Below are 16,826 nucleotides of genomic sequence, written 5' to 3'. Positions count from 1 at the left end.
GCAGAGTGTGTAGGAAAGTTTCAGAAGGAGGACCAGCACATTGGATAACTTTTTCGTAGAAAAATCAGCTTTTATTTTCCCAGTATGTAAGCATGAAAAGGAGTGCGACGTTTCAACCTCACATACCAGCTCTTTATCAGACACACACACACACACACACACACTCATACATACACACACACACTCATACATACACACACACACACACACTCATACATACACACACACACACACACTCATACATACACACACACACACTCATACATACACACACACACACACTCATACATACACACACACACACACACACACACACACACATACACACACACATTCTCACACACACACACACATTCATACATACATACACACACATTCATACATACACACACACACATTCATACATACACACACACACATTCATACATACACACACACACATTCATACATACATACACACACATACATACACACACACATACATACACACACACATACATACACACACACATACACACACACACACACACACATTCATACATACACACACACATATATACACACACACATTCATTTTCACACACACACACATTCATTTTCACACACACACTCATACACACACACACACATTCATACACACACACATTCATAAGTTTCACCTCCCCTCATGGATCGGATCCATGAGGGAAGGTGAAGATAGTCACCCCACTTCGTATCCATAAGGGGAGATGAAATTACGTACCTAAGGTCCCCGGATTTGTCCCCTGATGGGATGTTGATCCGCGGACCTTACCCCGGCCATCAGCGAGAGGAGATGAAACATCTTCTCGGAGGCTTCCGCATTTGAATCCAGATCCGGTTATCCTCCATGGACCCTTCCGGCTTCTGTGCATGTGCCCGCCGGCCTCCACAAGTGGATTCTACATACGGCAGTGTGATCCCAGCGTTATTCAGACCACTACCTAGAATACATAATTTACAAGAAGCCCCGGGAACGCTTGCCTTCCTGCAGTTCCAAGAGCAGCTTGTTGAGAGTCTTCTGTGTGAGACTTCCGCACCATGGCAAGCATACAAAGCCTCACAGAGCGCCACTTTTTACACCCCATACCCGCCGCTGAGGTCAAGAAATACCCCCAAAAAAGCATGAGAGGAGGGCCGATACCTGATTTTCTTGCCCCATGTGCCCATCTCAACCAGCCTCTGTAATTACCCCCGCCGTCGGACATAAAACGCAGTTTACATTATTACTTTTATCTAAGATTTAGGGAATGCTAAAAATTGGGGATGGCAGGGGGAGGGGGGTTGTAGAGGGGGATTATTTTTAGAAAGTCAAATTTTTTTTCCGCACAAGTGGGCAATGGGGCCTGGAATTTATTTAGTTGTGCACTGAAATCCAACGGGTGTTCCCTCCATTATAGGCCGTACATCATGTGGATGGCGTGGGATCAGAAGCTGAGCTCACACCATCCGATAGCGGGCTTCCCACTGCTACAGCGGGGTACATAAGGATAGCGATCCCTACTATTAAACTCCTACATTCTGTTGAGATGTAAGCAAGTAGAGGATTCCCCGAGGGAGCGTGCTCCCTATGTTATGTCGTCTGGCCCTTGTAATCGTGGCGGGCCGATTGGTTGCCATGACAACAGGTGTCCCTGCTTGCCATTACCTATGATCACTACTGTAACTGATGAGGCATTGCGGTACAGAAGCCTCTTGTATAATCATGGCTGTTGTGGCCCCTATAGAGAGATATATAGATATTCAACTTTTCTGTGCATTTTCCTCTATTTCATATGGGGGGGGGGGGTGTATTGCAGACGAATAGTTTTACATTCAGTAAATCCTGTGCCTCGCTGAGAACTGTCTGCGTCGTTTTAGTTTGGTTTTCTCGCTCCGCCATATTTTCTTTGGGCGACTTTCAGGAATCTTTTCCTCCGTTATTCTCATCCGTGACTTACAGCTCTGTTTGCGCCTGACGTACATGGTAACAACTAGCGAATGCTGTCTGAAAAAAAACCATATCTTTCATCTGCTGTGTAGCGTGGTATCGGTAAAGCCGGCCAAGGGATCGCTCTCCTCGAGGCACAATTGCGCTTCGTGCCGCCGAGTGTATTGCGCCCACGCTCCTGGGAAGAAGCTTTCGCAGTCATGAAGAGCGATAGCCTCGAACACCCCTTTAACAATATTGTTTAGGGCTATTGGACTGCTTTTTGCCTGTGACTCACCTTTTTTTTTTTATAAGCTTTTTCTTTCAAAGAAATATGACGGAGGATCCTGAAAAACTGCGCAATATTTTACACCGATTGAGTAAACAGAAAAGATACCCAAACACAGCGGCCTTTGGTTTATCAGGGAATGACACTTGGTGTAAAATCCACATTTTTAATAAATAATAAAACGTGATTTGAATTTGTTTTTTTGTTTTACCTTATTTATGTTTTCAGACTCCTGATTACCCACGCTGTAAAGCCGGCTGCACATGGCTGTGACGGGCTCTGCCATGGAATTCCGGGGCGGAGCCCGTCACGGCGGCCCCAAGAGACCCCAATACTTCCGGTTTCGGAGTCCCGCATGACGCCTCAGCGCGCATGGGCAATCGAGCGCGTGACGCCTGATTCTACGCGGATTGTATTTTTCTAGTGGACATGAGGCCTAAGGCCGCCTGCAGACGGCCGTGTCGCATCCAGCTGCTCGCAACGGGACCCGACCTGAGCGCCTGCAGAGAGCAGTGCGGAACTCGCCCGCTCCCGCAGCTCTGACTCATGTGCCAGCAGACGGCGCATGCGCAGAGCCGGCAGCCAGCGAGTGACGTTTATGTCCTGGGCTCTGCGAACCCCGCACAGAATTAGAGCATGGCGCGGTTTGTTTTCTGACAAACCACGGCCTTCTGCATAGGATTGCGTATTGAAATGCAATCCTATGTAGGCGTGTACAGCCGGAAATGTATGGTGCTGCGTCTGGCATAGACTGAAGTGGCAGCGGTGCGCACTCGTCATCAGCTGCGTGTGTGTATGTACGTGCGTGCGTGTATGTACGTGCGTGTGTGTATGTACGTGCGTGCGTGTATGTATGTATGTACGTACGTGCGTGTATGTATGTAAGTACGTGCGTGTATGTATGTACGTACGTGCGTGCATGTATGTATGTATGTACGTACGTGCGTGTATGTATGTATGTATGTACGTACGTGCGTGTATGTATGTACGTGCATGTATGTATGTACGTACGTGCGTGCGTGTATGTACGTGCGTGTATGTGCGTGCGTGTATGTATGTACGTATGTACATTTATGTACGTACATGCGTTTATGTATGTACGTGCGTGTATGTATGTACGCGTACGTACTTGTATGTATGTACGTACGCATGTGTACGTACGCGTGTGTATGTACGTACGCGTGTGTACACGTACGTCGAATTTGGACAATAATTTGCTGTGTTAAAATTTCATCTTATAGGCCGGATAACAGATTACATAAAATTTTTGAATTTTTATTTTTTATTTGGCATTTTTGGATACACTAATAGCTTTTATTTATTTTCTTGCAAACGTACAGGTGCCATCACAATACTGTACCAAATTAGCACACAGCTAACAAAGCTTCGGAAAAACATACTAATTGTCCAAATGAGATGTCTGGATCTATTAAAGTTGTGGTGAAGAAAAGCAGGGACAGTATGTAGCTTATAGCGGTTTAGAGATTTATTAGAGATCTCCTGTGTGATCGTTGTCCGGGTCTCCTGGACTCATGGTTAGTGTAGGGAATAGCGGTATAACCAGGAGCTTAGAAGTTCGCCCGCTAGCTTCACGTTTTGTCTAAAATGTCAAGTAATACCTGTTCTTTATAATCAGCCTATCTGTTAGTAGTGGTTGCATTTTTGGCTTCTGTATGCAGTGTTTTCTATCTCTGTGTATTCTGTTCCGTCTCTGTTATATGCCATGCGTGTGTCCTGTTCTGTGGCTCCTAGGATCAGCTATGGCCCAGTTCCGAAGACCGCTGGGCCGCCCTCTTATTTGGGCGATGTCTACGCTTAGGTTGGGCCACTGTCGACCCCCCCCCCCTCCCCCCCTTTTAGCACAGGGTCAGTGGCATGGATTCCATGTGAATTTCCTGTGTGCATGTATACTACTAGACTACTAGTCCTTTGGTCACGATGGTGTTGGCAGTCTGCTAAATCTGCCCACACGATCATAACAGTCTGTTCAGAAAGCCACATAGTACTAATTACATTTTGGGTCCCATTTGTGCATACTAACATAACATTAGGGCCACAATGGTACATTTCTGAAAACAATACAAACAGGGGTATCCATTTTGGGGTGTCAGTGCACATGAAAATGATTTTGGGGGAAAAAATTTTAGAATAGCACATTACCCGAACACTTTTTTTTTTTTTTTAATCTAAATTGCATTAATTCCTGAAAATGTGGAATCTAAATAATGTGGCGCGCATGCGCAGAAGCCGGCGAGCCCGGCAAATTCAAAATCTCCCTGCACCCGGCTGTCACAGATAGCCGAGTGCAGGGAGATATGACTGGGATAACAGTGATCATATAAAGTTAAAAAGTAAAAAAAAAAAAAAGTTAAAAGTTTAAAAAGTTAAAGTTTCATCTCCCCTTACGGATCGTATCCGTAAGGGGGATGAAATTACATACCCAAGGTCCCGGATTTGTTCCCTGGTGGGATGTTGATCCGTGGACCTTACCCCATCTTCTGCGCATGCGCCCGTCAGCATGATGGCGGACACATGCGCAAAAGTGAAAGATTGCCCAAGAAATGTAACATCTCCCTGCTGCTGGCTACCAAAGGTCGCCAAGAGCCTGGAGATGTCACGGGGAGCCGCGGTATACGGTTACTGGTCACGTGATCGCCGTTATCCAATGCATAATGGCGATCACGTAAAAGTTCTTTAAAAAGTGGCAGTTTCATCTCCCCTCACCGAAGCGATCGGTGAGAGGAGATGAAACATCTTCTCGGAGGCTTCCGCATTTGAATCCAGATGCGATTATCCTCCATGGATCCTGCCAGCTCCTGGGTATGCGCCCGCCGGCAAAATGCCGGACACATTCGCAGGAGCTGGGGAGCCCAGGAAATTTTAAATCTCCTTGCTCCCAGCGACCAATGGTTGCTGAGTGCTTGGAGCAGTGACCGGGGGCCTCGTTGAGCGGTCCCCGGTCACATGATAAAGTAGCGAACTAACATTAGGCCGGTCACACATGACCGGAGAGGAATTACGGGTTCTGCATGCGCTTGATCAACGGTAATCCACGGATCAATCGCATGCATTGGATTACACAATTCCCCCCAATTAGCGGGTCGGAATTGCGTAATCCACTCGCAGAAACAGAACACGGCATGCTATATTTTACCGCGGATATCCGCAACCTAGAGCCCATTGTGCTCTATGACCACGGATATACCCGCAGCCCATATGCAAACACATTGTGTACGGGCTGCGGGTACCCGGGTCATCTCTAAGCGACGGCACGGGAAATATAAACAAAAAACTGCCTGTGTGAGTAGGCAGTTATGCGCAGAACATTACGCGGCCGTACGCAGGGTCACAGCCGGGCTCACAGCTGGAATCCGCTGCGGGCCTCCGCAAGCAGATTCCGCCTACGGCTACGTGAGCCCGGCGTTATTCAGACCGCTACCTGTAATCCGTAATTTACAAGAAGCCCCGGGAACGCTCGCCTTCCTGCAGTTCCAGGAGCAGCTTGTTGTGCGCCTTGTCTGTGAGACCGCCGCACCGCAGCAAAATTACAAAGCCTCACAGAGCGCCACTTTTTACACCCCATACCCGCTGCTGAGGTTACGAAATCCCCCCCAAAATACATGAGAGGAGGGGGGATACCCGGTTTTCTTGCCCCATGTGCCCATCCCAAGGAGCCTCCGTAATTATCCCTGTCTTCGGACATAAAACGCAGTTTATATTATTACCTTTATCTAATATTTAGGGAATGCCAAAAAATGGGGATGGCGGGGGGAGGGATTATTTTTAGGATGTCAATTTTTTTTTCTGTATAAGTGGGCAATGGGGCCTGGAAATTATTCAGTTCTGCCCAGAAATCCAGCGGGCATTCCCTCCATTATAGGCCTAGCCATGTGTCCTGTAAGTAGATTAGGGCCACAATGGGTATGTTTCTGAACACGGGACAAACGGGGGGATCCATTTTGGGGTGAAAGTCTTCATTCCTATGTGTGCTGTAAAAAAAACCCCAGTTTTTAAATTGACAAAATTGCCAAACAAATGAAAATCGTAATTTTTTCCTTCTGCTTTGCTTAGATTCAGTCAAATACTGTGGGGTCAAAATACGCAGTACACCCCTAGATGAATTTGTTAAGGGGTCTAGTTTACAAAATAGGGTCATTTGTGAGGGTTCTTTTTCATTTTGGCCGCCCAATGTCTCTACAAGTGGGCAATGGGGACTGGAATTTATTCCGTTGTACCCTGAAATCCAATGGGTGCTCCTTCCATTATAGGCCTAGCCATGTGTCCTTTAAGTAGATTAGGGCCACAATGGGTATGTTTCTGAACACGGGACAGCGGGGGTATCCATTTTGGGGTGAATGTCTTCATTCCTATGTACACTGTCCAAAAAACCCAGTTTTTAAATTGACACAATTGCCAAAAAATTGAAAATCATAATTTTTTCCTTCTGCTTGGCTTAGATTCATTCAAAAACTGTGAAGCCAAAAAAGTCATCATACCCCTAGATAAATTCGTTAGGGGGTATACTTTTCAAAATGGGGTCACTTGTGGGGGTTCTCCATCGTTTTGGTCACTCAATGGCTCTACAAGTGGGCAATGGGGACTAAATCTCCTTCAAGCAAAATTTCTGTTCCGAAAGCCACCGGTTGCTCCTTTCATTTTGGGCCCCAGACATACGATTAGGGCCACAATGGGTATGTTTCTGAGCACGGGAGAAACAGGGGTATCCATTCTGGGGTGCAAATCCTAATTTTCACTAAATTGCATTGACTCCTGAAAAAAACTGTGGGGTTAAAATACTCCTGACACCCCTCAGTGAATACGTTAAAGGGTGTAGTTTTTAAAATGGGGTCACTTGTGGGGGTATCTATCATTTTGACTCCTATGAGCCTTTCCAATCTTGGCTTGGTGTAGGAAAACAAAGTGTTCCTCAAAATGCTGAAAAGTAATGTTACATTTGTACGTCTCCTAAATGGTTAAAAAAAAAAAAAGTTTTTCCAATGTGCGCCCAAAATAAAGTAAACGGATGGAAATATAAATCTTAGCAAAAATTTCTATATTATGTTTGCACATATTTGAGATATTGCAGTTGGAAATGTGAAAAAATGACGATTTTTTTCAAAATGTTCCCAATTTTGACGCTTTTAATAAATAAACACAAATTCTATCGGTCTTTTTTTCCCACCTAAATGAAGTACAACATGTGGCGAAAAAACAATGTCAGAATCGCTTGGAAATCCTTTCTGGTGTTTTTCCATGCTAAAATGACACGTGTCAGATTTGCAAAATTTGGCCTGGTCATTAAGGCGCAAACAGGCTTGGTCACTAAGGGGTTAAAAAAACTAGACCCCTTAACGAATTCTTCTAGGGCTGTGCTGCGTATTTTGACCCACAGTATTTGAATGAATCTGAGCAAAGCAAAAGGAAAAAAATTACAATTTTAATTTTTTGGGCAATTGTGTCATTTTAAAAGCATTTTTTTGTACAGTGTACATAGGAATGAAGACTTTCACTCCAAAATGGATCCCCGTTTGTCCCGTGTTCAGAAACCTACCCATTGTGGCCCTAATATTATGACCGTATGCACAACAGGGCCCAAACCGAAAGGCGCATCAAACGTCAACTGTGTCTTAACTTTTACGTAATCGCCATTATCCATCGGATAACGGCGATCACATGACCGGGGACCGCTCACTGCGGCCCTCAGTCACTGCTCCAGGCTCTCGGCTACCTTTTAGTAGCCATGAGCAAGGAGACTTTAAATTTACCAGGCCCTCTGCAGCTTCTGCGCTTGCGTCCACCATCTTGCTGATGGGCACATGCGCTCACATGGACCATGCTCCATTTTCATGCGGGAGACCAAGATCGGAATTTACTCACCTGCTCCGGATCTTCCCTTCGCCGCGGCTGGCTGTATAACATATCCAGTCATGTAACGATCACAATAAAGCTGCGCTGCGAACACACAGGATAGATGATGTATACTCACTTAGGAGAGGGGAGTGTCAGCCTCCCCCCTCAGGAGTCCGAGATGGCTCTAAACAATTGTTAACTCCGAAGACTACCTCCACCAGAATCGAAAGTTGCTTCCTCACGATCCAATATCAGGAAATAGTTTTTATTATTAAACAAACACAAATAGGTCCCTTTTTGAGGGGACCCGGCATATACATACAACGCGTTTCGGCTGTTGGAAGCCTTTTTCAAGTATATCCTGCCACTCATAGATAGCTAACTTAAATATAAAACTACTAGACAAAATCGGAATTTACTCACCTGCTCCGGATCTTCCCTTCGCCGCAGCTGGCTGTATAACATATCCAGTCGTGTGAGAACGGCCTTCGGTAGATCACTACCTTTTTATCACGTGACCAGGGACAGCTCAACGAGACCACCGATCACTGCTCCAGGCTCTCGGTGACCTTTGGTAGCCGGGAGCACAGAGATTTAAAATTTACCGGGCTCCCCAGCTGCTGCTGCTGCTGAGAAGGTCCACGGAGGAGGATCACATTGAGGTTCAAATACGGAGGCCTCCGGTAAGAAGTTTCATCTCCTCTCACCGATCGAAGAGGGGAGATTAAACTTCAACTTTTTCTTAACTTTTACATGATTGCCGTTATCCAACCGAGGATAAGGATCCCGGGGGACATCGCCGGAGGCCTATAGAAATATTTTCACCTTCCTTTACGGATTGGATTCGTTACGGAATAGATATCCATTGGCTAACGGCAATCACGTGACTGGGGACCATGTACTGCGGCCCACCATGAAATCTCCAGGCTCTCGGCTATGTTTGGTAGCCAGGAGCAGGGATATCTTAAATTACTCAGGCAAACTGCGGCTCTTGCATCGGCCAACGTTGACGACGGGCGCGTGCGCAGAAGCCGAGGTGAGGTCCAAGGGTAAATCCGGGGGCCTTAGGTATGTAATTACATCTCCCCTCACGAATATGAGCGAAGATTACATTTTACCATTTTTTAACTTTCTGTTTACTTTTAAGGGTGACTGGTGGTCGCGCCAACAGCAGGGAGCTGTCATGTCCACAGCCCCCAGGGCTTTAATCCCCAGAGCAAGTGTCTTTTTACGGCCCTGGAGATTAAAGCCCACTTAGGCAGGAAGTCACTAAGGGGTTAAGGAGCAAACAGACTTCGTCACTAGGGCCACTCTCACACAGACAGTTTTAACAGCGTTTAGCTCTGCGTTTGAAAAGCCACGGTAAACACTGTAAAACACCTCCATTGATTTCAGTGGAGCTTCTCAATGATGTGGATTTATTTTGGGGTCTACGGCGTAATCAATAGGAATGTTTGTACCCTTCCAGATTTATGTTCAGAGATTGTGCGCACAATGTAAGAGATCACACGGAGACAAGACTGTCAGTGTAGAAAGTCTTCCTGACTGTTTATTAGTAGGCGTATAGCATCTTATATAGCATGATGAGTTAATTGCCCTTTATGGGCAGCAGGAAGATTCAATACGTGGTTGGGAATCAAAGCATGGGATTGAGTAGTCCAAATATGGTCTTTTTCCATCCGGTCCTGCGTGAGTTGCTGTAGTCATGGACGTCCGACATCACGTGGTTTCAGGTACAAAATCAGCGCCATCTCTCTGAGTTTGATGGAGAGGGCAGGGGCGAGAATGAGCAATGTGTCGTCAAATGACGCCTGAGGGTTATGTGCAGGTAAAATGTGTCCTGAGGTTATGATGAGCGTGTGTTTCTATCATGCTGCATATTCTGATGACGGTTAGCAGTAATGAAACTGTCTGTTTTACTAACTGTCCCTACACTACCCCGCAGCCCTCAACGGTTGACCCTCCTCGACCTCCCAGATCAAGGCAGGCCCATCGAGCAAGCTAAGGCAAGCTCTCCGGGTCTACCACAGGGTTTTTCACAGCCCTTGCAACTGGACCACAGCTAGCCTGAGTCCCCTGTATTAGTTTAGTCGCTCTTCTTTGAACCCCCTCCAATACTGTAACATCTTTCCTGAGCACTGGTGATGAAATAAGAACATCTAAAATCTATTTGGTATCTTCGTGTCCATAACAATTTGAACTCTCAAAAAATCAGCATCATTTATGTTGTCAGAAAAAAGCCAAAATGTCAGAATTGTACTTTTTGGGTCATTCAATTCCCCCCCCAAAAAAAAAATATCATAAAAAACGATGAAAAAGTGGCATGTAGTCCAAAATGATGCCAAGAGAAACCATAGGTTGTCCTGCAAAGTTTTGAGATAGCAGCAAGTAAAGGATTCCCCGAGGGAGCGTGCTCCCTATGTTATGTCGTCTGGCCCTTGTAATCATGGCGGGCCGATGGGTTGCCATGACAACAGGTGTCCCTGCTTGCCATTACCTATGATCACTACTGTAACTGATAAGGCATTGCCGTACGTGTACGTATGTATATATATTTATTATATATGATTGTTCTGACCAGGTTGGGGGAGTAGTGGTCAATGTAAGTGGGTGGAGCGGATCTAGGGATCAGTAATACTGGTGTGATGTGACTGTTAACCTGCTGATTTTTCATCATTTCCTGCAGATCTGACGTCCTTGAGAATGGGAAGGCTGTCCGACAGTGAAGAGACCCTCAACGTTCAGCAATCTTGAAACCCTTCGTTTTATGGACTGCTTTTTGCCTGTGACTCACCTTTTTTTTTTTTTATAAGCTTTTTCTTTCAAAGAATTATGACGGAGGATCCTGAAAAACTGCACAATATTTTACACCGATTGAGTAAACAGAAAAGATACCCAAACACAGCGGCCTTTGTTTTATCTGGGAATGACACTTGGTGTAAAATCCACATTTTTAATAAATAATAAAACGTGATTTGAATTTGTTTTTTTGTTTTACCTTATTTATGTTTTTAACTCCTGATTACCCACGCTGTAAAGCCGGCTGCACATGGCTGTGACGGGCTCCGCCATGGAATTCCGGGGCGGAGCCCGTCACGGGGGCCCCAAGAGACCCCAATACTTACCTCCAGTTTCGGAGTCCCGCATGACGCCTCAGCGCGCATGGGCAATCGAGCGCGTGACGCACCGCAGCGGCATGTGACGCGGTAGGCGTAGAGGCGGTTTCACACTATCTTCCGCTGTGCTACAGCGGAAGATAGCGTGAATGGACGGCTTCCACAGACTGCAATGGAAGCCGTCCGCGCGTACAGCCGCGGCAAATAGAGCATGCCGTGGGTGAGGACGGGTGATTTTACGGTGCGGAATTCCGCTGTGAAATTCCGCACCGTAAGCATTGAGCTATTAGGTTGAATAGATCCGTCTGTGGGAAGGAGCCTTAAGGCCTCATGTCCTCTAGCAAAATGGAATTGCGGTTTCCGCAGCGGATTTGCCCCTAGGGAATCATTGGCCATCCGTGGTCCATTAAACTGATTTTTGCACCCGCGGATGGAATTTTAATAGAATTGCGTTTTTCACGCGTGGGAGAAAAAAACCCGGCATGCTCCATTTTACCGCGGATCGGCCACATTGCTATCACATTGATAGCAATGTGTGCAGATATCTGCATGCAAAAATTATACAATAGAAAGCTGATTCTACGCGGATTGTATTTTTCCAGTGGACATGAGGCCTAAGGCCGCCTGCAGACGACTGTGTCGCATCCAGCTGCTCGCAACGGGACCCGACCTGAGCGCCTGCAGAGAGCAGTGCGGAACTCGCCAGCTCCCGCAGCTCTGACTCATGTGCCAGCAGACGGCGAGTGACGTTTATGTCCGGGGCTCTGCGAACCCCGCACAGAATTAGAGCATGGCGCGGTTTGTTTTCTGCGCGTGATTTCGCGTAGACAAACCACGGCCTTCTGCATAGGATTGCGTATTGAAATGCAATCCTATGCAGGCGTGTACAGCCGGAAATGTACGGTGCTTCGTCTGGCATAGACTGAAGTGGCAGCGGTGCGCGCTCGTCATCAGCTGATTGGCAGGGATTCTGAGAGGCAGATCAACACTTCACTGCGCATAGATCATCAGTACTGGAGTCCCAGGGAACCCTTTTAACCCCTTGCCACCGCAGCACGTGAATGTATGTATATGTTAGGAAGCAGCTTTCTGGAATGGACTTGCATCTACATCCTACAGATCTGAGCCCATCTACTGCTGAAGACTGTTGCTAATGACAGTTGGCCTCCTGCAGTCACAGCGGGGATGGGTGAGACAACCGATTCCCGCTGTTAATGCTTTGCATGCAACGATTGCTCTTATTTCATTAGGTTTTTGCATGTAATCAGATATACTTCAGTCTAAGCCGACCTGAGTGTAAGCCAAGGTACCAACTTTTACCCCAAAAACCTGGGGTCAATTATTGACTTGAGTATAAGCCAAGGGGTAATATTAGGTACCTTGGCTAACACTTGGATCGGCTATACTCAAATATGCATTGTGGCTGCTGCTACAGGCCAAGTGGGCAGTATACCCCTAGGTAAACTAATTAAGGGGTGTATTGTTAAAATTTTGTGGCTGCTCAACAGCTCTACAACTGTGCTATGGGGCTTTAAAGGCCTTCAAGCAAAATGTCTGTTACGTCTGCTGCTGGTATATGTTGCTCAAAGCTTCAGTTTACTAGCAGCACAGCCCTGAGAGGGTTAATTGATTGAGCTGCCTGGGTGTGGTACTTCCTGCAAGCCAATCTCCTGGCTCTGTGCATACATATAAAGCCAGCTCTTGGCAGTCTGTGTCTGGGTTTCAGACTGAGCAGTTATGAATCCTTGTCTTGAGGTATCTGCCTTTTTCCCACGCAGAACTTGTAAGTGGTTATGTGTCTCTCAGCTTCCCGAAGACGGTTTGGACACCTGTAGTCCTCGTCTCCGTTATATGCATTCCCTTTACAGCTGTGGCCTCTGTACGTCTTGTCTGCTCTGTGTGTCAGTTAATGTAACTTGACACAGTCTCCTATCTCACCTTGTGTAGCTGACTGTCTATTCCCCTATATTATTGAGATGGCACTATATTTGATAGTTGGCTGTGTGCCCCATGCTATGTCATGCTCCACTTGCAGTTGGCAGTGTGCCCCCTGCTCTGTCCTGTCCCAGATGCAAGCTTTCTGTGTGATCTGTGTCTTGCAGTTTCATGCCCGTTTGTACGTTTACGTTCTGTCAGTTTAGTGTTACCTCATCTCCTGTGTGAATGTTGTCCGGGTCTCCTGGACTCATGGTTAGTGTAGGGAATAGAGGTATAACCAGGAGCTTAGAAGTTCGCCCGCTAGCTTCACGTTTTGTCTAAAATGTCAAGTAATACCTGTTCTTTATAATCAGCCTATCTGTTAGTAGTGGTTGCATTTTTGGCTTCTGTATGCAGTGTTTTCTATCTCTGTGTATTCTGTTCCGTCTCTGTTATATGCCATGCGTGTGTCCTGTTCTGTGGCTCCTAGGATCAGCTATGGCCCAGATCCGAAGACCGCTGGGCCGACCTCTTATTTGGGCGATGTCTACGCTTAGGTTGGGCCACTGTCGACCCCCCCCTTTTAGCACAGGGTCAGTGGCATGGATTCCATGTGAATTTCCTGTGTGCATCTTTGGTCACGATGGTGTTGGCAGTCTGCTAAATCTGCCCACACGATCATAACAGTCTGTTCAGAAAGCCACATAGTACTGTTTACATTTTGGGTCCCATTTGTGCATACTAACATAACATTAGGGCCACAATGGGTACATTTCTGAAAACAATACAAACAGGGGTATCCATTTTGGGGTGTCAGTGCTCATGAAAATGATTTTGGGGGAAAAAAATTTAGAATAGCACATTACCCGAACACTTTTTTTTTTTTTTTTAATCTAAATTGCATTAATTCCTGAAAATGTGGGATCTAAATACTCCTGACACCCCTCAGTGAACACATTAAGGGGTGTACTTTGTAAAATAGGGTCATTTTAGGGGGTATGTATTCTGACACCCACGAGCCTTTGCAATCTTGGCTCGGTGGAGAAAAAAGGGTTTATCAAAATGAGGAAAAGTAAGATTCAACTTGAATGTCTCCTAAATGGTTCCAAACAAAGGATGTTTTTGCAAATGTGCGTCTAGAATAAAGTGAACAGATGGAAATATATGTTGGCAAAGATTTGTAGAGTATGCTTGCACATATGAGATATAACATTTGCAAATGTTAAAAAATTACAAGTTATTCAAAATGTTGTCAATATTCTTAATTTTAATTAATATACACAACTTCTAACTGCCCATTTTTACCACTTAAACGAAGTACAACAAGGCACAGAAAAAACAATGTAAGAATCACTTCGATTTGCAAACATGCCCATCTTGAAAGCATCCTACTGAGCCAACATCTAGGACCGTCAGTCTCTCTGCTGCTTCAACAATGATTGTGAGCAAACGCAGTGTGGTAATCTTGAAATAACTTATCAGCTCACCTGTAAAGAAGAAGGAAAAAAGTTTGCTTTATTCTGGTGGTTTGCGTACTTTGTGGCTAATAAATCTCTAAACCGCTATAAGCTACATACTGTCCCTGCTTTTCTTCACCACAACTTTAATAGATCCAGACATCTCATTTGGACAATTGGTATGTTTTTCCGAAGCTTTGTTAGCTGTGTGCTAATTTGGTACAGTATTGTGATGGCACCTGTACGTTTGCTAGAAAATAAATAAAAGCTATTAGTGTATCCAAAAATGCCAAATAAAAAATAAAAATTCAAAAATTTTATGTAATCTGTTATCCGGCCTATAAGATGAAGTTTTAACACAGCAAATTATTGTCCAAATTCGACGTACGTGTACACACGCGTACGTACATACACACGCGTACGTACGTACACACGTACACGTACGTACGTACATACATACATGCACGCACGTACGTACATACATACATACACGCACGTACGTACATACATACACGCACGTACGTACACACACGCACATACGTACGTACACGCACGCACGTACGTACATACACGTATATACGTACATACATGTACATACGTACGTACATACACGTACGTGTACGTACATACACACACAGTAATATATATACATATATGAACATATGAGCAGATGCAAGTGAAAACCTGCAAATATGCGCCAAATATACACATATGAGCAGATGCTAGTGAAAACATGTAAACATGCACATATGAGCAGATGCAAGCGAAAACCTGCAAACATGCACATATGAGCAGATGCAAGCAAAAACCTGCAACTAGGCGCAAAATGTGCACATATGAGCAGATGCACGCAATGAAAATTTTGGCAGATGCAGCAGCTTACCTCGACGAGTTATGTCAGCTGGTGTCCGAGCGAAGCAAAATTCTTCTCAAAACGTGTCCAAACGTCAGGATCCTCTCCACACGTAAGTTTGCAAAAAGGCGCACAAATCTCGGGTGGCCGCGTCTCCACACGTAGCGCACAATTCTGCAAAAAAAGTCAGGTGGCGTCGCGCAAATCTCAGGTGACGTACTCACCACACGTAGCGCACGAATCTCGGGTGGCCGCGTCTCCACACGTAGCGCACGAATCTGCAAAAAAAAGTCAGGTGGCGTGGTGCAAATCTCAAGTGACATACTCACCACATGTAGCGCACGAATCTCGGGTGGCCGCGTCTCCACACGTAGCGCACGAATCTCAGGTGGCCGCGTCTCCACACGTAGCGCACGAATCTCGGGTGGCCACGTCTCCACACGTAGCGCACGAATCTGCAAAAAAAAGTCAGGTGGCGTGGCGCAAATTTCAGGTGACATACTCACCACACATAGGGCACGAATCTCGGGTGGCCGCGTCTCCACACGTAGCGCACGAATCTCAGGTGGCCGCGTCTCCACACGTAGCGCACGAATCTCAGGTGGCCGCGTCTCCACACGTAGCGCACGAATCTCAGGTGGCCGCGTCTCCACACGTAGCGCACGAATCTCAGGTGGCTGCGTCTCCACACGTAGCGCACAGCGCACAAATCTCAGGTGGGTACTCACCACATGTAGGGCACAGCGCACTAATCTCAGGTGGCGTCTCCACACGTAGCGCACAGCGCACAAATCTCAGGCGGCCGCGTCTCCACAATTAGCGCACAGCGCACAAATCTCAGGTGGCCGCGTCTCCACACGTAGCGCACAGCGCACTGGCTGCTGGGAGATCCTACCACCAGCCAATACATTCTAGCCAGCAGATCAGAGAAGTGGCTAGAGTGGAGCTACTGAAGAGAGGAGCCGCTCCAATCTAGTCTTGTAGAACTAGTGAGCTCCATATTACCTTCAGAGGGGAAGGATGGGTGGGGGGCTCATTTGTTGGCTGATGGCGTCCTTTACACGGGCTAAACACAAACGGCTCCTTGTCGTCTCTCTCCGTGTAAACCACAACCATAGCTGCGGATTTGGACAGCAGATCACTGCAGCCGATCCACAACCATAGCTGCGGATTTGGACAGCAGATCACTGCAGCCGATCCACAACCGTAGCTGCGGATTTGGACAGCAGCTCACCGCAGCCGATCCACAACCGTAGCTGCGGATTTGGCAAACAAAAAACTGTGTACTGCGCATGACCGCCTGTTTATGTGCAGTACACCGGTTTTTGTTTGTATTTCCCGCACCATCACTTAGATATGACTCGGGTACCCGCAGCCCATGCACAATACAGTTGCGTATGGGCTGCGGGTATATCCG

Source organism: Eleutherodactylus coqui, chromosome 8 (genome assembly GCF_035609145.1).
Source record: "Eleutherodactylus coqui strain aEleCoq1 chromosome 8, aEleCoq1.hap1, whole genome shotgun sequence".
Lineage (NCBI taxonomy): Eukaryota > Metazoa > Chordata > Amphibia > Anura > Eleutherodactylidae > Eleutherodactylus > Eleutherodactylus coqui.
This window is presented reverse-complemented; position numbering follows the sequence as displayed.